Below are 20251 nucleotides of genomic sequence, written 5' to 3' on the forward strand. Positions count from 1 at the left end.
TGAAGTAGGGGGGTTCCTGTCCACTTGACATATGAGGCTCAGCAAGGCTAACTGACTTGCCCAGAGGGATGAGGATTTGTTGAATTACAAAGATCAAACACTTGCCTGCCACGTGTTGCTGTTTCCAGACTCATTCTCACCCCTTTAACCTTTGTTGTTCCAGATTTAGAAGGACTTGGGAAAGAATGAGGCCAAGGTCACTGTATAGAGACTGACTGGGGAGCAGTAAGAATATTATCTTGAGACAAGAGGCAGGACATGAGGAAGAATGTGAACAGAGTAAGGCCTGGAGATGGACATAGGGAGCTAAGGGGACAAACTGAGCCTTAGTTGGTCATCTCCTAAGAAGAGGGAGCAGAGGAGGGTAGTGCAAGATTAAAAAATGCTAACTGGATGAGGTGCCTGGGTGGCTCAGTTGGTTAAGAGACTCCCTTTGGCTAAGATCATGATCCTGGAGTCCCAGGATCAAGTCCAACATCAGGCTCCCTGCTCAGTGGGGAGTCTGCTTTTCACTCTGACCCTTTCTCCTCTCGTGCTCCCTCTCTCTCTCTCTCTCAAATAAAAAGAAATAAAAATTGTATATTCTTTTAAAAATGTTAATTGGATGTTGACAGAAATCATAAATAGCAATGTTCAGAATGCCTTGGTAGGGGCGCCTGGGTGGCTCAGTAGTTAAGCAGCTGCCTTCAGCTCAGATGATAATCCGAGGGTCCTGGGATCAAGCCCTGTATCGGGCTCCCTGCTCAGCGGGAAGCCTGCTTCTCCCTGTCCCACTCCCCCTGCTTGTGTTCCCTCTCTTGCTGTGTCTCTCTGTCAAATAAATAGATTTTATTTATTTATTTGACAGAGAGAGATCACAAGTAGGCAGAGAGGCAGGCAGAAGGAGAGAGGAAAGGAAGCAGGCTCCCTGCTGAGCAGAGAGCCCGATTCAGGGCTCGATCCCAGGACCCTGGGATCATGACCTGAGCCGAAGGCAGAGGCTTTAACCCACTGTGCCACCCAGGCGCCCCATTAAAATCTTTAAAAAATAAATAAATAAAATGCTTTGGTAGAGACATCTGGGTGGCTCAGTTGATTGAATGTCTGACTCTTAGTTTTGGCTCAGGTCATGACGCCAGGGTTGTGAGATCAAGCCCTGCATTAGGCTCCGTGCTGGGCGAGGAGCCTACTTAAGATTCTCTCTCTCCCTCTCTCCTTTCTCTCCCCTCAAAAAAATAAAGTAAAATAAAATGCTTTGGTAAAAGAAGGGAAAGTTTGTTAAAGATTTTAAAGGTTTTTTTTAAACCCTATCTGAAAATGCTTTCACTTTCTTGAGATTTAAAAAAAGAAGGGGAAGGCAAAAAGGAGCCAAGTTAAAAAAAAAAAAAAGACTTCTATAAAAGGAGTAGGAAGAATTAGAAGATCAGTGTATGGTAGAAAACCTATATGAAAATATCTTTATATTTATATAAATTTAAGTTCCTATTCCCTAAAGAGTAAGGAATAAAGTATCAAAGAACTCCAGATTCTTAGGATGATGTAGAGAACCCAAGGCCTTCTGCTTCAACAGAGAGCATTGAACCCTGGAGTGAAGAGACCTGCCTCAGATCCTGGCTCCGTCTCTAGGCAATAACTAGGTCTGTTAGCTCAGCTGCAAGATATAGGGGTTGATCTATGATATCCGAAGTGCCTTTCAGCTCGACATGTCTGTGCTAGTGTTTAGATGTGGTATAACTTAATGGTTAGGAGCACAGACTCTGAGGTCAGGATTGCTACAATTTCTCAGCATCTCAACCCAAGTTATATGACCGTGGCAAGTTGTTAGCCTCTCTGGGCCTCCGTTTCCTCATCTGTCAACTAGGGATACTAATAGTAAATAACCCACTGAATGGTTATGAAGATTCAATGAAAAAAAAAAATATAAAAAGCGCCTGACAACAGTAAGGTTCCATTTACCTTATGTTCCTCGCAACCTTGGTAAATGGAATTAACCAATTGGAGTTTGCCAGGTTCCCCTTTTGGGAAAGGAATGAAAGGAATCTTCAAAGATCTGAGTGGTCAGGACCTCTGAGTTATGATTCAGCCACAGTCAACTGTCATATTTTCCCACAGCTCAGTGGAAAGTCACTGAAGACTCCGCGAAAACAGTGCCACCCTCCTTCAGTGTTTCTCTGCTGGGATGAACCGCTGACTCTGGAGGTCTGACCATATCAGCGTTCCAGCAGGGAGAGGATCTAAGCAGGCTTGATAGATTTACCAGCCCACGCACTGTCTGTAGGTGCTTCTGCTGTTCCAGCAATGTTGTAAGACTCAAGCCTGTGAGAATTCGTTGTCAACCCAACTGTGGGGCACCAAAGAAGACAAGTTAGAGGGTGTGGGTCATTTTTCCAGGCAGGAGCAATGATGTAGTGACTGTCAGGTTATTTCAGAATTTGGAACCTCAAGTCTTCATCCCCCACACCTTTCTCTGTGTATAAAGTCAAGATTATGGATACCACCTTGACAGCATATATTCCAGATAATCACTAAGATTTTTAAGTTTTCTCAAATGACCCCAGCAGAAGCTTCATCTATGAATGTAACTGGCCACAGTTTAAACAAAAGTGGAAACACCCACACATTTGCTTATAGTTCTGAAATCTTTTGAAATGTTCTTATGTCACTTACCCAAATTTGAGCTCAATATCCCTTCTATTGCTTGAATTCATCTTTTTAGCCTTGCAGAAGAAACTCGCAGCTAGTCCTACACCATGATGTTCAAGTAACTGTTGGTGATCTGGGCCAAAGCTCTTTTTACTTCTTATATTTGCTCTTTTAAGAATGGACATGGTGGGGCGCCTGGGTGGCTTGGTGGGTTGAGCCTCTGCCTTCGGCTCAGGTCATGGTCTCAGGGTCCTGGGATCGAGCCCCGCATCAGGCTCTCTGCTCAGCAGGGAGCCTGCTTCCCTCTCTCTCTGCCTGCCTCTCTGCCTACTTGTGATCTCTCTCTCTCTCTCTCTCTCTCTGTGTCAAATAAATAAAATCTTTTAAAAAAAATAGAAAGAATGGACATGGTTATGGTACAAAGCTGGTCTGGATTTTTCCTTGCATTGAGGCCTACTCAGTATAAGAATAGACTTTGAAATCTAGGCCTCTTGTCTAGGGGGGATATTCCTTATAGCTCACCCAGGACTAGATCCTGCATGCCGCTCACCACATACCAGTCATCATAACACACCTTTTTTTTTTTTTAATATTTTATTAATTTATTTGACAGAGAGAGAGAGATCACAAGTAGGCAGAGAGGCAGGCAGAGAGAGGAGGAAGCAGGCTCCCTGCCGAGCAGAGAGCCCGATGTGGGGCTCGATCCCAGGACCCTGGGATCATGACCTGAGCCGAAGGCAGAGGCTTTAACCCACTGAGCCACCCAGGCGCCCCATAACACACCTTTAAATAACATTTTAGGGGGCCTGGCATCTGCACTCTGAAAATTTCTGCCCTTGGGCTCACTACTTCTCTGTGTACTTTTTTTGTCTTTAGGTAGATCACTGGGATCTCTGCGCTTTGTGGAATAATCTACTCCATGGTTCTTGAAATGCCATATGACATACAATATTTTTGTAGGTAAAGATACTGAGGCCCAGGGGCACCTGGGTGGCTCAGTGGGTTAAAGCCTCTGCCTTCGACTCAGGTCATGATCTCAGGGTCCTGGGATCGAGCCCCACATCGGGCTCTCTGCTCAGTGGAGAGCCTGCTTCCTCCTCTCTCTCTCTCTCTCTCTCTCTCTCTCTCTCTGCCTGCCTCTCTGCCTACATGTGATCTCTGTCTGTCAAATAAAATAAATAAATAAAATCTTAAAAAAAAAAATACTGAGGCCCAGAAAAGACAATTAAGTTGCCCAAGTTCTTACAAAAACTCAATAACGGCTCAAGCCCAGAATGCTGATTTCTCTGAATCCTGCTCACTACTGACTCTGTTAAACTGGTAAGCATCTTCTTTTATTTTTTAAAAAAATATTTTATTTATTTATTTGACACAGAGAGATAGATCACAAGCAGGCAGAGAGACAGAGAGAGGGGGAAGCAGGTTCCCCGCTGAGCAGAGAGCCCAATGCGGGGCTCAATCCCAGGACCCTGACACCATGATCTGAGCCAAAGGCAGAGGCTTTAACCCACAGCCACCCAGGCACCCCAGAGCATCTTCTTTTAAAAGAACAGTTAAGGGACGCCTGGGTGGCTCAGTTGTTAAATGTTTGCCTTCGGCTCAGGTCCCGATACCAGGGTCCTGGGATCAAGCCCTGCATTGGGCTTCCTGCTCAGTGGGAGGCCTGCTTCTCCCTCTCCCACTCCATCTCACTGTTTCTCTCTCTGTCAAATAAACAAATAAGATCTCAAAAAATAAAAATAAATAAAGGAGCGGTTAGGATGAGTGAGGGAATAAGACTGTCAATGAAGAAAGGATAGAACTGAAGGTTAGAACCCAGGCAGAGAGGGGCCTCTCTGCGTAGGCAGAAGGCCCAGGCAAGCAGTGGGTACCTGCTTGTGGGAAGGGAAAGGAAGTGCCACAGGGTGAGAAAAAGGCACAGAGAGAGTTGAGTGACCACTACTGCATCCTTGGCCTACTAGAAAATCTCATCCAGCCAAAGAGATAGAAATGTCCCTCCAGAACTTACTATTTCTACAGCTGTGAAATAACTGCTGCTTATCTTTCCTCCAGGAGATTCCTTGGAATGAAACCAATGGGAGATCAGGGTTTGGGAGAGTCTCATCAGAGCAGATGGGCCAGCAGCAGCCAGAAAGCTTGTTGCCTTTGGCTGAGAGCACCATCCTGGATCTGAACGTCTTGTGAATAAACCCCAGCAGGCTCAGCCTTAGGCCAGAGTGAAGCTGGCCTGCTTCTCCTTGAAGAGGAACCTAATGTACTCCCACATCTTCCCTCCCCTCTTGCTGATTTCAAAAATCACATTCTCAGAGAGCTTTTCAACCTAAAACTATGTAGCCCATTAGCAGCCCTGGGAGGATGGCTTCTTAGTGTTTTTGGTCCCTTGGTACATTCGGAAGTACACTGCATGAGCGGTCAGGAGGCCTGGGTTCTGGTTCTTACACCATAATTTTCCTTGGGGCAGTGGGCAAATTATTCTTCCCTAGGCCATAGTTTTTCCTAACTATAACTTTGTTTATAATAACAATAACTTCCATTTAGGAAATGTTCATTACTATGTACCAGATATAATCTCAATTGCATTCTTCCAGTAGTGTCCTATGGAATAGGTACTGTTATTGTCCCATCTTACAGATAAGGAAACAGGCTTAGAATTCTCATTCCCTCACCACCCTGTTTTTTTTATTAACATATAATGTATTATTTGCTTCAGGGGTACAGGTCTGTGAATCATCGGTCTTACACAGTTCACAGCACTCACCATAGCACATACCCTCCCCAATGTCCATAACCCAGCCACCCTATCCCTCCCCCTCACTCCCCACTAACCACCCTATTTAAACCACCAGTCCCCACCCCCACCCTGGCCAAGATTCCTTTCTCTGCTTTATTTTAGACATAGCACTTCTTACTACCTGAAATACTACATATTTTACCTTTTTTTGCCTTCTCCCGAGACAAGATTTGTAAACTCCGTTAGGGAGTGGATTTTGTCTTTATGTTCTTGTTGTTCATTTGATGTGTTTCCAGGGCTTAGAATAGTGCCTGGCACATAGTAGGCACTCAAATATTAGTTGAATGAATGAATTGTCAGTAGGAGTATAAATTGATACAGACTCTAGAGAAATCAATTTAGCAATATTAATATTTAACACACATATTTAATATGTTGACACTGTGATACCAGAACTAGGAATTTATCCTGTAGATGACATCTTGTTGCATGTGCTTAAAGTCATTAGTGCAAGGATGTTTACTGCAACACTTTTTGGTGTATAAAAGGACTAAAATCAGTCAAACTGTTCATCAGTATAGAAGCTCATTAAATCAATTGTGGTGGGTCCCTACAGTGGAATTCTCTGCAGGAGCAGGAAAGAATAAAGTAGGGATGCATGTGCTGATAGGCAACAACATGAGATACATAATTAAGGGAAATAAGGGAGAGTTCAGAACAGAATATGACTCCCTTCATTTATATTAAAAGAAAAAGATAACGACAGGTTTTCACATATACTTGTTTATGTCTGGCCATTTCTAGAAGGAGAAACAAGAAACAGCTGCCTCTGGGAGTGGCCAGAGGTTCTGGGTTGGGATGGAGAATATACTCTACGGTACACTCTTGTTCTTTAAGTTTTCTTTTTTAGCAGTTTTCTTGAGATACAATTCACATATTATACAATTCACCCACTTAAATTGTTTAATTCATTAGTTTTGCTGTATCGTGTTATTAACTTTTTAAGATTGTGGCAAAGTATGTATAATATAAAATTTGCCATTTTAACCACTTTTTTTTAAATTTTGTTTTTATTTATTTGACAGAGCAAGCGCATAAGCAGGGGGAGCAGCGGAGGGAGAGGAAGAAGCAGATTTCCTGCTGAGCAGGGAGCCCAACATGGAACTCCATCACAGGACCCCTAGATCATGACCTGAGCCAAAGGCAGACGCTTAACCAACTGAGACACCCATACACCCCCATTTTAACCATTTTTAAGCATATATCCAGCAGCATTAATTACATTCACAAAGTTGTGCAACCATTACCAATATCTCCAAAACCTGTTTTATTCCCCAAACATTATAATAGTCTCTTGTAGTATTTGATTTTTTTTTTTTTTTTAATAGAGGGAGAAAGGGGAGGGAGGGCAGAGGGAGAGCGAGAATCTTAAGCAGGCCCAGCGCAGAGCCGGATGCAGGCCTCAATCTCCCAACCCTTGAGATAATGACCTGAGCTGAAATCAAGAGTTGGGAGCTACCCAGGTGCCCCTGTAGTATTTGACCTTTAAAAATTTGTGCATGTGTTACTTTTTTATTTGAAAAATTCATTTCAAAAAGAAATTAAGTCAGGTTTAGAAAATTTATTAACTTGTCTAAGATCCCACAGCTCATATTCCATGGCAGCAACCACCAGTATAATTATAAGAGAATAGAAATTCTTACAAAGAATCAGGTTTTAGTAAGGGGTGTTGGATATCATCTAATACTTTGATTTTACAAATGAGATAACAGACTCACAGGGGTAAGGTAGTCACCCCAAGTCAGGATGTCAATCAGAAGCAGTCCTCCTAATCCAAGATATGCTATTCATAGTAGGTCACAGAAGAGGACTCTTGCCCCTCGACAAAGAGTGAGGCTTGAATCCCTCCTGCACAAAAGGGGATTTAAGTTCTTCTATGTCTCACATACCTATACTACCTACTAGTAGGGAATGGGGCCATTGAGCCTGATGTCACTGTTTCTGTTTATCTGAAACCATGTAGCAAATCTTTAGCACCTATCTCAGTTTTTACTTCCAAGAAAATGTCTCTCATTGCCGTAACACATCCGTATCCCTACTTGATTCTTAACTCTTATAAATGTTAGTATTTAAAGCACGTAAGGAGCAACCTGAGAATGTGAGACATTGTATAGCTATGTCAGTTTATGAATCCATTCTGCCCACTAGTGTAAGCTCCAGGAAGACAGAAATCGGGAGGTTGATTCCATGCAGTAGGTACACAATGGATAACTGACTGGGTTAATTGAGTTGAAAAGTAGCTGTGGTATGAGGTGTAAGTTGCTTATTTGTTTTTTCAGACCTAAGTTTTTCAAAAGGTTTCTCTTCACCTCCCAGCAGAGATGCCTACTGGATCACAGAACATTGAATTGGAAGTTGTGACTATCCCACCCCCCAGTCACCAAGAGCCAAGTATGATCCTTCTTTTGTCATATTTACCTCGATGTTAATAACACCCTCATTTATGTGATTGCTTGCAGTTGATCTTTTCCTTTCCTCTATGCCCAATAGATGGGAAGTTTCACAAGAATGTAGATTGTCCGGGGTGCCTGGGTGGCTCAGTGGGTTAAAGCCTCTGCTTTCAGCTCAGGTTATGATCCCAGGGTCCTGGGATCGAGCCCCGCATCGGGCTCTCTGCTCAGCAGGGAGCCTGCTTCCTCCTCTCTCTCTCTGCCTGCCTCTCTGCCTACTTGTGATCTCTGTCTGTCAAATAAATAAATAAAATCTTTAAAAAAAAAAAAAAAAGAATATAGATTGTCCATCTTGGCTCACCATTTTAATCTCTAGCACCAAACCTGGTATTCAGGTATTCAAGAAATATTTGTGGAGGGGCACCTGGGTGGTTCAGTGGGTTGGGCTCTGCCTGTGGCTCAGGTCATGGTCTCAGGGTCCTGGGATCGAGCCCCACATTGGGCTTTCTGCTCGGCGGGGAGCCTGCTTCCCCCCCCCCCCCGCCCTGCCTGCCTCTCTGCCTACTTGTGATCTCTCTCTCTCTCTGTCAAATAATAAATAAAATCTTAAAAAAAAAAAAGAAAAAAATATTTGTGGAAAGAATGGATGAATATATCACCTTGTTTTATAGATGGAAACAGAGACAAAAAGAGGTGTGGTTCTTAAAGACAAAACTGGGGGGGCACCTGGGTGGCTCAGTCATTTAGCTTCTGCCTTCGGCTCTGGTCATGATCCCAGGGTTGTGGGATCGAGCCCCGCATCGGGCTCCCTGCTCTGTGGGAAGCCGGCTTCTCCCTCTCCCATTCCCACTGCTTGTGTTCCCTCTCTCGCTGTCTCTCTGTTAAATAAATAAATAAAATCTTAAAAAAAAAAAAAAAAGACAAAACTGGGATAAGAAGTCAGGTCTCCTAGTTCTCAGGCCAGCCAGCATTCTTTTTACTTTCCTTTGTGTTCTCTCAGTGTTGGGGTTGGAACATCTTGGAGCCTGGTCTAACCCTTTCATTTTACAAATGGGAAACTGGGGCCTTGAAAGGGGAAGGACTCATCCAAGTTCACAGAAGGCAGCACTGGCAGAGCCAGGCCTAGAACTCCGGTCTCCTGACTCCCAAGCTAGTGCTCTTTGTAAAGGCATAGAAAAAACAAAGCTGAATTGGGCTTATTGCCAAGCCCCTGCAGGAGGTCACATAGCCAAGCAGCTCTCAGAGTTCCTTGTCTATTCTTAGCCTGAACTTTTAGTGACTCTGGTCTTCAGCAGCTTTTTCCCCCCTTTTCCTTTGCATTTGATTTTTTTGTGTATATGTGATGCGTGTTTTAAATAAATGGTGCTACGTGTAGGAAATGGGCTTCAGCACAGTCCTGCTACAGAGGCCCTGAAAAGAATAAACGTGAGAGAGGGGCCCTGAGAAAACAATTGGCTTCCCTTCTCTGAAGTGACCCCAGTGCCCCAGAGCCTCTCTTACCTCTCACAACTGCCAGCAGAAGGTTAAGCTCCTCACACAATACGAAGGAAATCACTAGAAAGAATTTACAAGGAAAACTGGCTGTTAGTATTGGCTGCTGATGCCTCACTTTGATGAAGACCAAAAATTATTTCTTCCTAAGCTGTGGTTCCTCTTCTAACTTCTACTTCAGCTTCCCACCTACAAGATGTTTATCAGTCAGCCACACAAAATGAGCTAAATCTCCTTTCTCATACAAAATTCTGCTTCTCAAAACCTTTCTCCACCTTGCCAAATACTTTGAGCGAGTAACTTCTGACTTTAGGTTATTTGGAAAGGACTAGAAACAGAGAATAGAAGGGAACTAATGTTGTGAAAGTATAAAATGACCAATGAGATAAACAGTTCTACATCAATTTCAAAGAAGACAGAAGCTTCTCTGGGCTAGGCTAAGTCAAAGTCAATTCAGGGGAGCAGTTTGAAGCAAGGTCAAGTTACCTTCAAACTTAGTGGCTTAAAACAGTAAGTATTTATTATCTCACAATTTTCATGAGCTAAAAATCTAGGCACAGCTTAGCTGGGCTCCTTTGGCTCAAGGTGTCTTGTGAGGTTGCAATTAAGCTCCAAGGCTGAATGGGAGGGTAGAGAAGAAAACAATTTCAAGCCCACTGAAGTGGTCATTGGCAGGCCTCAGTCCCTCATAACACGGGCCTCTCCACAGAGCTGCTTTAAGACTTGGTACTAGCTTCCCCTGGGTGAGAGACTTAAGAGAAACCAGGATAGAAGCTTTGGTCTTTATGTAACCTAATCTCAGAAGTGATATCCCATCACTGTTGCTGATTGTTTTCATTAGAAGCAAGTCACCAGATTCAGCCCACATATAAGTGTGTGATTACCAAGAGGCAGAGATCATTGGGAGTCATCTCGGGGGCTAACTACCATACTTTTGTGGACAGATAGGATTAAAAGAAGGTATAGAAAGCAATCCAGGTAGGGAATAAGAGTGAAAGTACAAGTTTAGGAAGGTTTTACTGGGATGATTTGTTTGGAGAAAGGCATTTGAGTAGGAGTGTAGAAGGTAACGAAAGAAGTTGACCAGGCCCAGACTGAACTGGATTTTTATTTTTATTTTTATTTTTTAAAATTTATTTGTTAGAGAGCACAGGCAGACAGAGTGGTAGGCAGAGGGAGAAGCAGGCTCCCTGCCGAGCAAGGAGCCCAATGTGGGACTCGATCCCAGGACGCTGGGATCATGTCCTGAGCCGAAGGCAGCCGCTTAACCAACTGAGCCACCCAGGCATCCCTGAACTAGATTTTTAAATGCCAGGCATAGACTTATTTATTTATTTTTATTTACTTTTTTTTTTTTAGACTTTTATTTTTATCCTCAGGCTCTATGTTTCCCCCATTCAACTGTAAGCTCTGTAAGAACAGGAGCTATGTCTATTTTATTCTTATCATGATATCTCTATGATTCGAATAGAAATTGGCATGTAGTAAGTGATCAAGAAAATCTGTTGAATGAATAAACCTGTGAAGTTAATGTGTAAAGAGTAAGGCAGAATTGCCAGATTTGTCTTTTTAATTCTGACAGAATTCAACCTCAAAAGAAGCCCACATAATTACTCTGGGAGCTCTCAACTAAGATTTAAACTTTGTCTCCTATTTCTAAGGTATCATTATTCAAATTACCTAGCACATCACAAAGAGGAAAGTTAAGCTTTACTCAAGGGCCTACATCTTTCGCTTGTACTAAAAGCTCCTTAAACAGTTCTTCTGTTGAGCTTCAGAATCTTGGTATATAGGCAAAAGAAAACAAACTTAATGTCTGAGGGCAGACAAAGCTGGTTTCCATTCACTCAGCAATTCAAGTGTAATCCACAACCTGACAGGACAAGCTCTTAACACCTGGTCCTGACCACCAGCCACACTGCCTTCTCCCTTTGCTGGTGCCCAAAGTGCCTCTAGGAACAGTTTTTGTGCATTATCTTTCAATATAAGGGAGAATTTGTTCTGGGGAAGCAAAACTGTTAGGTGAGTGTACTAGTGTGCTAGAGCTGCCATAATAAAATACCATAGACCAGGGGGCTTAAACAGCAGAAGCATATTTCTCACAGTTCTGGAGGCTGGAAGTCCAAGATCAAAGAGTCAGCAGGTTTGGTTCCTACTATGTCCCCTGCCCTAGGCTTTGCAGATGGCCACCTTCTTGCTGTGTCCTCCCATAGCCATCTCTCTGTGAGCACACATCCCTGGTATCTCTTCCTCATGGATAAGGACACAGTCCTTTTGGACTAAGGCGTCCCTCTTATGACCTCATTTAATCTTAATCACCTCTTTAAAGGCCCTGTCTCCAAACACAGTCCTACTGGGGGGTTAGGACTTCATTAGAAGACTCTGGGGCGGGGGGGACACAATTCAGTCCATGACAGTGGGCAAGGTTTATTATACATGAGCTTTCTATCACCACATCCATGCTCTTCTAAAAGAATGATAATCTCCCATTTGCAGAGATGGTGATCAATAATTCTTAAAAATTCCTCTCACCCACTGTCTCATGTGACATTACAGTAGCTTCCAAGAAAGCAGAGTTGGTGGTTACCTCTCTACAGATGAGGAAACCACCCAGAGGAGAGTTCACAGGTTCTCCCAATCACAAAGTCTAGAATCCGGTTCCTGGCGGTTGGGCCAGTCTTGTTCATGCTCAGCCTTGGAGTTACCTGCTCTTGACCACTCAGGAGCAGCCCCTGAAGCATCCCTACCTAGACTCTAACTGCCCACATCTTCTTCCTCTTGCCCTCCTCCATCAAGATTTACCTACCTTTCGAGGTCCTTCCACTTGATTTTCAAAGTGACAGCGAGATGGCTGGGAAAAAAACCAAACTATTGTTAATGATCTATGTAGATTTGTGAGTGAGAGATTACTTGAGGGGGGGTGGATCTTGGCCAAACAGATTAACAGTCTCTATTTTATAGCTTGCAAAACATTTTCTTCACATACCACATTTAACTTACTTCCATTCTAACCAAAATTCTGTGAAGTAGATGCTATTATTATCTCTTTTTAGAAAAAGAAACAGCCTCAGAGATTAGGTACCCAGCCTAAAATCACATACGCAAGTAGCAGAGGTAGAACTTGAACCAGATGCTGTGTGCTCTTTTTACTTTGTCTCGCTTCGCTGCCAAACTTTACCAGTTCATTCAGATAGTAACCTGTTACAGTGATATTTTCCCTACATGTTCTGAGATGTGGCTCCTTCCCTTCCCTGTCTAATCTGCGCTGACCTACCATCTAGTGAGCTTCCACAGTGTTGGGACTTGAGTCCAGTTCCATTCCTGTTTAGCTGGGGTGACTGCAAAGACTTTTTTTCCTTTTCACTAGGCTTTTGTTTCTTCATTTGTAGTTAATTTCATTGACTGGGGTCATCCTCTGGTTTGAAGAGTCTAATGGACTGTCCTTCTCTTCCATTTCACTCATTCAACAGATAGGTATTGAATACCTGTTATGTACCAGGCACTGTGCTAGGTACTTTCTTTTTTCATTTCTTTTTAATACAAATTTGGATCTTTGGGTGTGTCCTGCCAGCAGAAAACAATAGCAGAGAAAACACGAAAGAATGAAAAATAAGAAAGGAAAAAAATCCCCCTCAAAATGTTCTTCTTCTCCTCCTCACCCCATACACATTAGGGAGCACAGCAGGTTTACAGAATGCATATACAGTCAGCAAAGAGGAGGACAGACACTGTCCCTGCCCTCAGGGAGATTACTGTCTTATCTGCCAGGAAGGGACCCTTGAGGTCATGGAGTCAGGTCCTTTTACTGAACAGCCTTGAGGCTGAGTAAACTATCCAGGGTCACAAAGCCATAAGTGTCAGAGAGGGATCTGGGAAGCTGGGTCTTTTCATTCCTAGTCTGGGATATTTTTCTTTCACACAATGTTTTGTATTGAGATCTGGCTCCATGCTGTGCTGCCCCTCAGGTGGTAGCTGGCAACAGGACTCAGTCTCCGAAAACTACCTCATGGAGTCTCCATTTCAGCATCCAGAAGCAGAAACTTTTCAATTTTCTTTTTTTCTTTTTCTTAGATTTTATTTATTTATTTATTTGGCAGAGGGAGAGGGAGAAGTAGACTCCCCACTAAGCAGAGAGCCCTATGTGGGGCTCAATCCCGGGACCCTGGGGCCATGACCCGGGTCTAAGGCAGACGCTTAACCGATTGAGCCACCCGGGCACCCTTGAAACTACCGTTTTCACTGAAATTTAAGACACAAGTGTGTAAGAATCAAAGTCTGAGGCTTCGGATATGAACCCACCCAGAAGCAGGACTCCCTTCTCGTTCTTTTCCTGCTGCCAGTGCCAGAGTCTGACACTAGTAGAGCGCATATTTTTCTGTCCCACTCACTACATTTCTATCCCTTGCTCTTTTCCAAATTAGGACCTGAAGCAGCTTGCTGTCAATCTAGACCCTGTCCACTCAGTATCATATAGACATTTATTCACAGGATTTCTCAAGGTGAGATGCTGAGAGTTAGGCTAAGTAACTAACTTACTGAGGCAGCAGGAAGTACAAGTGTGGGCTTAGGCCCCAAGTTACCTCCCTAATGGAAGCGCCTTCACACAGGTATTTTGCACGACCTGCAGCAGCTCAGAAAACCTGGCACTAGCAGGTTAGCACACGTATGTGGGACACCTGTTGGCACTGTAGGCCCTCAGTAAGTGTTAATATCACTACTCGTTCACCACATTTTTTAATTATTTAAATTTTATCAAAGTTATACTAGGCACATAATTGAAAGAGCCAACCAGTTCTACAAGGTTAATTAAGACAAAGAGCAGTCCTCAGCCTCTCTCCACCCACTCCCCTCCCCCCATTTCCCTTTCCCTAGAGGGCCCATTTTCAACTTGTTTTAACTAATTCTTTTACCTATCTATAAATAACATGTTTGTATTGCTACTTCCTGGTGTTTCAGTTCAGGCGTTATCTGTTGACTTCCCACAATGGGAGGTGAGGATTCAGCTCCTTTTTCTCCACTCCCCCCTTTTACACATATGCACACTTCCCCGGGCCCCTTATTCTCTATATAGTTATATGGTCATTTTTGGTAGATCAGTAATTAGTGCAGTTGTCATTATGACAGTGTAATGCCACTCGCAGCTAAGCCACATAGTCAACCATGATTGTTTTTCCTTTACAACATTACCTTGCTTATTTTGTTTTTTCATACACGTAGGTTTCTAAGATCTTAGCACTAATTAACCTTAAACTCTACCGGTTACCCAGGTGTCTTCTCAGTTTGTTCTTGGGAAGGTCTCTTGGAGCCTCTCTCCTGTTCAGAGGTGGCGGAGGCCGAACAGCTGGCGCCCTGGATCTCCCTTTACTACCATCTGGGGAATTCCCTGCCTCTTCCCTATGTTGGATCACCTGATTCTGGATCCTCTGTCTTCTCGTTTCCTGCTTTCTTCCGTCTTTTTGATGACGTGTATTTTCTAGAACTTCCTGAGAGTTATGAGTGGGAAATTTTTTGAAATCTTGGGTCTGACCGCCTCAGAACGTTGATAGCCTGGCTCCATTGTCTTCTAGCTTCCAGGGCTGCTGTTGAGGCCAAAGCCCTCTTTGCGTGTGACCTTGTAGGATTTCTTTGTCCCCCCTGTGTTAAGAAATTTCACAGTGACATACCTATTGTGCTGGCCACTGAGTGGCCCTTTCAGTCTGATAACTCATGACCTTTGATTCTGGAGTGTTTTCTTGAATTAGTTTGTGTCCTTTGTTGTGTTTCTAAAACTCCTGTGATTCAGCTATTCAGATGAACTTCTCATCTCTTCTTTCCTAGTTTCTATCCCTGTCTTTTTGCTCCACTTTCTGGAAAATTTCCTCAATCTGTCTTCTAATTCTTTCACTAAAGTTTTCATTTCTGACGTCACGGTTTTTCTTTCTATGATTTCCCATTGAAGACTTTTCCCCATTGGAGGGGAAAATCCCTTTTTTTTTTTTTTTTAAGATTTTATTTATTTATTTGACAGAGAGAGATCACAAGTAGACAGAGAGGCAGGCAGAGAGAGAGAGAGAGAGAGAGAGAGAGAGAAGCAGGCTCCCTGCTGAGCAGAGAGCCCGATGCGGGACTCGATCCCAGGACCCTGAGATCATGACCTGAGCCAAAGGCAGCGGCTTAACCCACTGAGCCACCCAGGCGCCCAGGGAAAATCCCTTTTAATGGAGTTTTAGATACAGTGAAATTAGATGCATGTATTTAATCCACTGTTTTTACCCAGTATCTCTGTATATGCTGATTATTTAATAATTCCTGCCTTGTATTTGTATCCAATCCTTTAGCCTTTAATGATGGTTTTCTATTGGTTTACATATTTGACCCTTACAATCTAGACTGTGATATCTGGATAGGACCTTGGGATTGTCTGGTTCATCTTTATCAATTTACAGAGCGAATACCTGATGCTCAGAGAGAGGAGGTGTGTTCTTGGAAAACACGTTTCTGCCAGAATTTACCAGAGGCATGTGAGATGGATTATTTGGCAGGCATACAGTACTCACATAGTTTTTTGGGTTTTTTTTTTTTCCCGCTCTTTTCCAAAAAATTATTGCAGTATAACTGAGATACAATAAGTAAACTGCACATAACTTAATGTGTATGATTTGGTAAGTTTTGGCCCATCTATACACTCCTGAAACCATCATCATAATCAAGGTATCGATCACCTCCCAATGTTCCCCTCCACTGTGCTTGTCATTTCTCCCTCTTAACCACCCCCAGCCCTTCTCAGGCAACCACAGATCTGCTTTCTATCACTATAGATTAGTTTATATTTGCTAAATAGAAATGTAATCGTAGAATGTGATCTTTTGTTGGGGGCCAAGGGGGGGGTCCAGCTTTTTTTTACATGTAGCTTTTCTGGTTACTTTGGAGGCCATACCTGACTGTCCAGGTGGAAAGTCTTTAGCAGCTCTACGTCCGTGTACATCCTTTCTCTTCTACACCCTCCCATCTTCCCTCTCCCGGCCTTCGAGGCTGCTGCCTGTGGTGTTCTTGTCCTCTCCTTTCCATCCAAGCCTGTTCTCAGGAAAGGACCAATGTATTTCATTCATATTGAGGTGACTGATATGGTTTTATATGTGTGATGTGGGCAATTATACAGAAGACAAAACCTATATTTGGCTTATACCAAAGAAATAAAGCTCTAATGATGGAGTTTCAAGCAGTGAGCAAATAAGTTTGGAAGAGAGTTTTGGACAAGGGCATCCCCTGAACCTCTGAAAGGACACCCTGTTTAACAGAGTCCTTGTGTTAGACTGACTCTGCCTGTAGATAGGCGGGATGAATTGAAATGCCCTCTGGTCCCATTCAGAATTTTAGTTTCCTGAAATGTCAGCCGTTTAGGAGCTAAGAAAAGAACTAATGTCTTGCTGGCTTTCCTTCCTTTTGGCGTGTTTGGCAGAGAAAACAGTCCTATGTAGATAAAAGGTCACTCAGAAGGGCAGGGCCTCCTGTGTTTGGTCCTCATGTCCCTGGTCCAGGTGAGAGAAGGGCCATCAGAGGTGGCCCTGAGCTATTGGATGGAAGTCCAAGCTAGCAGTGGCCCAAAGATCAAGGCAGAGAAGCCTGGCAAAGCAGCCTGGCTCTGAGGCTCTGTCTTGCCTGTCTTGCTTCTCTTCTTACTGATTTTCACATTTAATCTTTAATCCTTTATTAATTAATTCACGTTTAATTCTTAACAGCATTGTGAAGGAAGAAAATAGGAAACATTTCTTTATTTTAAAAATAAGAAAAGAGGGGCACCTGGGTGGCTCAGTCCATTAAGCGTCTGCGTTTGGCTCAGGTCATGATCTTGGCATCCTGAGAGTAAGCCCTGCATCGGGCTTCTTGCTCAGTGGGGAGTCTGCTTCTCCCTCTCCCTCTGACTGCTGCTCCCCCTGCTTGTGTTCTCTCTCTCTGTGTCAAAAATAAATAAAATCTTAAAATAAGTAAATAAAACAAAAATAAAAAAAGAGAGGTAGCGTAACCTGCTTAAATTCAAAACATTTCTCAGCACGAGTCCTGCGGGCATCCAAGCTACCTGCCCGTGATGGGGAACATGGTGGTGTGAAACCTCTGGTATACAACAGAGGAGTTGGGGTAGGGAGCAAAGTCCCCCAGTGAACACATTCCCAGTCGTCGTTTCTTTCTCCACTCCCTTATGTGACCATCTCCCTGGGGTTCAGCATCACTTCCCATGGCCTATTGGACAAAGCATCTAGCCTAGGAGGGGAGGACAAGGAAATAGGTCCCAAGAGTCTGTGGGAAGGGACCTATCAGACATTTTCTTGTGAGCAGGAAGCTCAGCACAAGGTTTCTGGTTAAGGAGGAAGACAGGCGGTAGTCCCTTTGGCTCAGTTTGACATTTGTTGAGTACAGACTATCTGCGAAGATGGGGCCAGGCACGGTTCCTAACCTCAGGGTCCTTACAGGTCTTCAATAGTGGGAAGCCCAACAGTGGTTGGGAGAGGGGAAGTTGGTTGTATAGAATCCCCCCTTCAGTAACTCAGGAAGGATATAGTGAAGGCTAGACCAGGAGAAAAGGCACAGGGAAGAAATGTAGAAGCCTGACTTGGCTAACTTCAGTATTTTGTCAGGGTTGGCCAGCCCTGCCCCAAGGGACCCCAGATTGCCCACTAATGTTCCTGTGCCGGAGAGCTCAGTGGCACGGAGGCTACAAGCAGCAGGAGATAGGAGAAGGGAGCAGAGTTTCCAGAGTGCTGCTTCTGTTATGAGGTCAGCAGCCCCCACTCCACCACCATGCTTCATTTATTTTCAATGGCATAACTCTCCACATCAGTTTTTGGTTTTTTTTTTTTAACCAATTGGACATCCCATGATCCTTTTAGCCAGAGGGCAGGCATTTTGGCATCCTAAAAATAATAAAAAGTTAATTTCTCCCTTATTGCAAATACATTTGCATTTTCTTATCTCCTGTTTCACTTGATTCTATTAATGGGTTCATGTGATTAGGCAGAGATTATTGGCATCAACCCGATGAAAAAACCAAGACACAGAGCTTGACTTAGTGAGTCACATGGAGAGTTTGTGGTTAAGTCAGATGCAAACACTTCGCCCGCCGGAAGGTGTGATAGCCACTGAGGCCAGAGCTGTCTGGGGTTGTGTGAGGAACAGAGTGCCCCACGCTGAGGTGGGATAAATTCTGAATTTACCATTCTCTGATTTTACCTGTAGACTTAAACCATACAAGAAGGCAGAGGGCCAGGGTTCCCGGTCTAATTCTGCCAGTCATCTGCCATGTGAACTTAGTGTGACTCAACCTTTTGGGGTCTTTGGTTTCTCATCTATAATGTCAGAATTAAAAGGACCCAGGAATGTCTTAAGAGGAAGCTGCATGTAAAGTATATCACTAAGATTTGTTGAGCAAAAAGTGAGGGAAAGGACAAGAGCCATGAGCACTGGCACTAAAGATAGGAATTCAAAGCATGGCCTGGAAATAGCTAGAGACATTTAACTCGGGTACAGAGTAAGTACGCATGTATCAAGTTCATTCATTGTCTTTCATGTGCTCGAAGGGACAGACTGCTGTTTATAAATCCATCCCACCTCTGAGGATTGCTTCAGCTTCTCAGTATGACACGGACATGAGGAACATCCATGTGCGTGGTTTTATTTATATATGTGTGTGTCTTTATTATATTGTATGTCTTTATTGAAGATTGAGGCCTAGAAACGGAAAACACCAGGTCATTGGGTAGCCACGTCTTCACCCATTGTATATTTCTAGCTCCTCATGTCCCCACCAATGTTTTTTGGTTTTGTTTTTGTTTTTTTAAACCACTTAAAATTTCAGTTTTATTATGACAAAAATAATACAAATCCTCAGCAGCCAAAAGAAGAGATGCATCAGGTGAGGTCTGGGAGGGCCCCAAATTTAACATTTCTGTGTTGTTTCCCCTTGGAGTTAGGAGGAATAGCCCTCCCAGCACATCAGTGGGTAACAATATGGAGTGAGCATTATTAGCCAGGGACCATGCCTCATCAAGTGCTCAGTGTCACCCAAGCTTTGGTGTCCAGGGTTTTACATTTTTTTTTTTTTTAAGATTTCATTTATTTGAGAGTGAGAACGAGAGAGAGAGAGCACGAGATGGGTGAGGGGCAGAGGGAGAAGCAGACTCCCTGCAGAACAGGGAGCCTGATGTGGGGCTCAATCCAGGAACTCTGGGATCATAACCTAAGCTGAAGGCAGATGCTTAACCGACTGAGCCACCCAGGCGCCCCCAGAGTTTTACTTTTCTTGGAATTTAATTACATAGGCTTGTTGAACTAATCCCCAGCCTTCTCCCCTCCTTGAAGGTCACACTTAAAGCCCCAATCCCCTAATCACATGATTGGACCTACCAACACTTAATTTGTTGACTATGAATGGCTGCAAAGTATGTTTTAATTTGCCTCTCCCTAATTACTAATGAGATTAAACTTCTTTTGTTTGTAATTTTCAAAACTTTGACATGTAACATTGTATAAGTTTAAGGTGTACAGTTGTTACTTCAATACATTTATATATTGTAATATGATTGCTGGTGTGGGGATATTTAACATATCACATAATGATAGTACAGTTTTATTATCTAGATCATACTGTGAATTAGGTCTGTATGGCTTATTTACTATTTATTATAGGTTTGTCCCCTTAAACCCCATCAATCTTATCCCTCCAACTCCGAGCCCTTGGTAACCACCATTTATTCTGTTTTTTACAGGTTTAACTTTTTTTAGATTTTAAGTTTTTAAAAAAGATTTTAGGGCACCTGGGTGGCTCAGATGGTTACGCGACTGCCTTCAGCTCAGGTCATGATCCTGGAGTCCCGGGATCGAATCCCACATTGGGGTCCCTGCTTAGCAGGGAGTCTGCCTTCTCCCGCTGACCTCTCTCCTCTCATGCTCTCTCTCTCTCTCTCTCTCTCTCTCATTCTCTCTC

This window comes from Lontra canadensis, unplaced genomic scaffold, assembly GCF_010015895.1.
Source record: "Lontra canadensis isolate GAN:19392208 unplaced genomic scaffold, GSC_riverotter_1.0 scaffold57, whole genome shotgun sequence".
NCBI lineage: Eukaryota > Metazoa > Chordata > Mammalia > Carnivora > Mustelidae > Lontra > Lontra canadensis.